Source organism: Rhinichthys klamathensis, unplaced genomic scaffold (assembly GCF_029890125.1).
Source record: "Rhinichthys klamathensis goyatoka isolate OS25496 unplaced genomic scaffold, OSU_Roscu_1.1 h1tg000413l_1, whole genome shotgun sequence".
NCBI classification, from domain to species: domain Eukaryota; kingdom Metazoa; phylum Chordata; class Actinopteri; order Cypriniformes; family Leuciscidae; genus Rhinichthys; species Rhinichthys klamathensis.
Genome location: NW_026606913.1, coordinates 12,286 through 17,991, shown reverse-complemented (window position 1 = coordinate 17,991; position 5,706 = coordinate 12,286). Strand labels below are relative to the sequence as shown.

Below are 5,706 nucleotides of genomic sequence, written 5' to 3'. Positions count from 1 at the left end.
ATAAAGCTGCAAGCACGTTGCGCATATTCACAGTCTGGAACTGCTGGTATCCTTTAAACTTAACGTGTCTCTTCAGCTTCACCTGCAGCAGCTGGGCCTCACTTCTTGGTCTTGGCAGAGAGTTGACAGTGTTCTCCATCTCGGAGGGCACGCACACAACGGCACCACGTACTGCTCTCTGCTGTCCTTTGGGTAATGAAACTATTTTTGCAAACGGTAAAATTTTTGCAATTAGTTGACGCTCAAGGACATTTAATTCATCCAATTCCGCAGGGATTGGTGGCAACTCCAGTTTGTTGGCTGCTGCAATTGAAGACATCTGTCCTCTCTTAAGATGGCTGTCACAAGTGTGGCAAATCCACTCCTGTCTTCTCTCTTCAGGAACTACGCAGGAACCTGAGCAGGCACTGTCACAAGCATGAACATACTTCCCGGTTAGGCAAGTCGCTGCAACATGAACGTTTTTGTCGTATCTCGTTCTATTACAGACCCTGACTTGGTTAGGAAACAGGGCTCTGTGACAGACTGTGCAGACATGTGTAGGGCCATGCTGAATCTTACACCGGAATGCATGTATGGCACTTTCCATCTCTTTGTTAACCAAAGGCTGGGGTGTTTGCTGGCTGGAACGGATGTAAGGTTTATATTTATTTTTGATCCGCAGTGCGCATCGCAATCGATGAAGAATGTGATATGAAGTATCACTGGCACATTTCTGGGTCTTGCGCAGGGTACATCGCAGGATGTGATGTGCTCTGAACTCTGAGTCGCCTGCATATCTCCTCACCATGTGCTCTTTCATTCTCCTCTGGAATAGAGTATCGGTCCTGTACCTCTTCGTAATGTGCTCTTTCATTCTCCTCTGGAATAGAGTATCGGTCCTGTACCTCTTCGTAATGTACTCTTTCTTCTTTTTCTGAAAGAGAGTATCGGTCCTGTACCTCTTCGTAATGTACTCTTTCTTCTTTTTCTGAAAGAGAGAATCTGTGCTGTACCTCTTCTTACTGTATTCTTTCATCTTCGTCTGAAAGAGAGAATCTGTGCTGTACCTCTTCTTCATGTATTCTTTCATCTTCGTCTGAAAGAGAGAATCTGTGCTGTACCTCTTCTTCATGTATTCTTTCATCTTCGTCTGAAAGAGAGAATCTGTGCTGTATCTTCTCACTAGAGACCGTTGCCTTTGTATTCGGAAGAGACAATCTTGATTATACTTCACCTTAAATGCTTCTTTTTTCTTTGATTGGTATTGCAAAGAAGTGGCATACCTCCGTCTCTCACAATCCCGTCTTTTATGTTGTCTGGTGACATAAGGTGCAGCCGTGTCGTTAGGATCTCCACCTTGTTTTGACATTTTAAATGTTTTACGCATTTCTTTCCTTCTCCTGTGCTTATTTGTTTTTTCTACCGCATCTTGGTTTTTAGTTCCTGTGCAAACAAAATTTACTTTGGCTCCAACATTTGTTACTGGTTCTGGTAGAGCTGAAATCACTTGTGACGCCTGTTCACAAACAGATGATGAAGGCAGTTGGACAGACTGTTGCTCAGTTTCAAATGATACAGGCATGAATTCATAGCTGGTCTCAGCACCACGATCCCAGAATATCTTGAGCACTCTGTCTGCCATGTCACTCAGGTGGGTGAAAGTCAACATGACAGCAGTTCCATTAGGATGGGGCAAGCCTGCAGCAGTCCTCGAGTGAGAATCAAAGTATCCATACCTTCCAGATCTGTCTCTAAACACAGCAATACACTCTGGAGATACAAGGAGGAGAGCATAGCTGACATCTGTGGAGAGACACTGTAGCCTTTCAGTGAGAGGAATCAACCACTCTTCGGTCCCTGTGGCTCTGAGGTATCCATGCATCACTCCTGACTTCAGCACATCGTATGTCCGGTTAAATGATGAAACCCTCAACGGTACTTCCTCCATGGTCAGGTGGTTGAATTTAAACCGTCCTTCAGCAATAAGCTGCAATTTAATGCTGATATATAACGCATCTCCCTCCTCTAAAACTCTATCAAGATCAGGCATCTTGAACGCAATCCCTTCACTCTGGTTTGCCAAAAATGTCAACGCTACACACGTGCACTGGTGATTTCTAGAGAAACTGTCATACCTAATATCACCCTGACAATGAGATGCCTGCACAGACACAACCCTGGATGCAATATCACCACCTTCTACATACGTTCTACCTGAAAACTGAGCTACAGCTGCACTGGTGCTTGCCTGTTCAACCTGTAAATAATCATTCATGAAATTAGGCTGCTGGTCACAATTAGTGTTACAGAATCTGTGTTAAATTTTAAATTGCACTTCATGCTGTTTGGGACAAAGGCATTTTTACTAAACACAGGGTTCCTGCACACTTTTGAAAGTCAAATTTAAGGCTTTTTAAGACCTTTTTAAGACCTGAAGAAATCAAAATTAATACTGTACATTAGGGCTGTGCAGTATTGACAAAAATATATCTTGATATTTTCAACGTTTTGTTGATAATAATTAGATGATATTTTACTGATTGTGTTTTTGTGCTGGTGCCATGGCTGGTTTAGGTCTGTTGTTGACAGCTGACTCACGAAGATATTCATATTTTTCATATTCTATGCAGTGGTCAGTTCACAGCAGTGACAGAAATTAATATTTTAATTAAGGGGCGATATTTGCCACCTTAAATTGATTTTTTCAGGGGCATTTTCACCTATATATGGACATTTTTTCTAAACTTATTTAGAGTTATGCATCACCTTTAATGTCAAATACTATCATTCAAATTAAATTATACAGTAATTATACAATAATACTTAATTATATAATAATCATACATTACCACTGTTACAGTCAAATTAAATCATTCAATCAAAATCCATCTTTGCAGTGCAGAGGTGACAGAAGCGGCATCAGAAGTGGCATTAATTTATTTACACTCCATTTACAACTGCATAAATAAAGCTATGAGATATATATTTTAAATCAATATTCAATATTTAAATATGAAATGATTTCTAATTTTAACATTTTATTTAAAGGTTACTTTAAATATGAAACCGCAGCGGCAAATCACTGTCTTAATAAGTGAGTTGAGGGAGTCATTCATTCAACCGATTCGTTCAAACGGCTGATTCATTCGGGAAAGAAGCAAGTGATTCGTTCAAAACGCGGATTTCAGTCAAGAAATAATCGCTGTCGGTTGCATTGAGACTCACTACGGTTTCATTATGAAATTCTAGTCGGCGAAATAAAGGGAAAACAAACAATATTGACAATATTGTGTCTAAAAAGTAACTCAATGTTAACTTATTGTTAATTTAACTGTTGTATAACAAATATCACAATTGGAATTGTGCACGGGAAAACGGCACTCTTTCTGATGTGATATTCTAATATAAGAACATAATATGATATAAATATAAGACAAAAACTAACTTGGGGACATAACAGTTACACTGCACACATCACGCAGTGAAAGCACGAGAGACAAATGCGATGTCAGCTCGCAGTGCCTCGTACATTGTTAAAACAATGATTACAATATCATAAAAGACAATACACATCGCACACCCCATACGCACATAAAGAATGAACTTACAACTGAACTGACATTTACAACCTTTCTTCTCCTTCTCTCCTCTCGCGTGCAGGAGACAGTTATGCTGCCGCGACTCGCGAGTGACGCGAAACGTCACGTGAACTAGCAAATCCACAAAGATAGAATAATAAATAAATAAAAATACGTACGCTAATTAGATGGTTTTAATTTGGAAAGCTTTTAGATATGTCTAAGTCAAAGTGTCATCTAAAATTTAAGACCTTTCATAAGTAAAAATAAGACTTTATAAGACTTTTTATGGCCTTAAATTTTAAAAATCTAATTTAAGACTTTTTAAGGATCCGCGGGAACCCTGTAAACAGTTCTAAAAAAAAACACTAAAGAAAAGGGCATTTGTACACAGTAAGTGTGCACAAAAGACAAATGCAAAAATTGTTGTTTGAAAATTGCGTTCTATTAGGGGTGTAACAATACACTTATCTAACACTTGCCGATACATATGGGTTCACGTGAACAAGATCAGATGATATTTTAACACTATTGTTAAGAAATCTTTAAAGAACAAGATCAGATGATATTTTAACACTATTTAAAAAAATCTTTGACGAAATGTAGACTGGAAAAAATGGTCTTTTATCTGACTTAAAGTCACAAAATGCACAACAATTTATGGTACATTTTTAAATATCTAGTTTTTAGAAATGTTTATCTAATCTGAGACAGTCACTAGGTTTGCTGCAATAGTCGGTGTTACTGGTGTTCAGCCGAAACAGCTATTTACCTACTAAAAAAAAAACACCTGTCTTGGCAAGTGTTTTAATGTTAACCAAACAAAGGACAAATACATGACTAACAGGTCTTGACTAAATAGGCTACCTTTTGTAACATTACAAAAAGATCAATCTATATTTTATTTATACAGTAATGGATATGCAGTGTTTTTTTCACATTTGATTACTTTTGTCAAATTTCTGTACATGTCGGATCTACCTGAAAAACTCTAAAAACGATTTGATTAATTTCTTATATTATTACTGACTGCTTACTTGTCTTTAATAATGTTTCAAATTCACATTAATTCAGCTACATCTGGATTGTCTTTGTCCATATAAGGGATTAATAAAGCGCAATCGTGACAGCCCTAGTCCCAAGAATAAGGGTGCCCTGAAATGAGCATGTTGCAAGACACAGATATCAATAGTACCTGGTTAATCCTGGAGGGTCTGGTCTGTTCATCCTCCAGGTCGAACTTCCTCCAACGAATTTTTTGAGCCTGTGATCTCTTTCCTCTCCGCGGCATCCTTTAAAATATGAAGAGATAAAAAGAAAAAAATATATTTTTGTCAAATATATCTGACTAACTCACTAATTTGTGTGAATAACTTTTAAAAGTAGAGATTTTACTTTTACTTCAAAGTAATACATTAATAAAATACACTTAATTTCTAGTCAAAATAATTTTAAAAGGACATTCTCCCTTTGATATGCACATACTTTGAAAGTTCGCCTGGTGTCACAGCTGTTGAGCCTGAAAAGATAAAACCTGTAGTACTCTCAGGAAGAAAAACAAACAGTTAAACAACAATGAAAGAGACACTGTGTAAACTTGTAAAATGTTTTTTTTTTTTTTTTTTTTTGGGGGGGGGGGTGGGGGTAAGAAATGAAATGAACTGCTCTCTGTGGAAAACGCCAAAACACAAGGAACCTGTAAAGAAACAAAACAGAACCAGACATATTAGAGCACAGGGACTACAAGCATGGTGATGTGATGAAAATGTCATGGTAAAGATTAAGAAACCATATTAACACTAACCAAGGAGAAAAGTGCAGCAGAAAATGCAGGTCTGATCAGTCAGTCTGAAAAAACAACAATGACAACATAATGAAAAATTACTAAACTTGAGTCAACTATGCATAACTTCTTTGCATGTTCTATATTCATTATTTTTATCTATATGTAGAATATAATTTAGGAATGTATCGCAATAATGTTTTTTCTTGACATTCTCTCATATTTTCAAGAAGCAGAGTTTCTGTAAAATATGTGGCCTAAAACCTGTGATGGACTGGCCATCCATCCAGGTTTACTATATAGGACAAGTGGTTTGGACAATGGATGGGTAATTAATTATTTGTTGCATAAATAAAACAGTTT

The 5,706-nt window shown here is 37.4% G+C and overlaps 1 long non-coding RNA gene across 1 annotated transcript; it reads right to left on the bottom strand.

Moving 5' to 3' along the window:
• Window positions 1-1,856: 1,856 nt before the first annotated feature.
• On the bottom strand, window positions 1,857-5,144 carry LOC130070692 (uncharacterized). Its single transcript, XR_008803904.1, has 3 exons — window positions 5,046-5,144; window positions 4,756-4,852; window positions 1,857-2,239 (listed from the first exon to the last, which is right to left on the bottom strand). It is a non-coding gene; the product is annotated as an uncharacterized LOC130070692 (long non-coding RNA).
• Window positions 5,145-5,706: the final 562 nt, after the last annotated feature.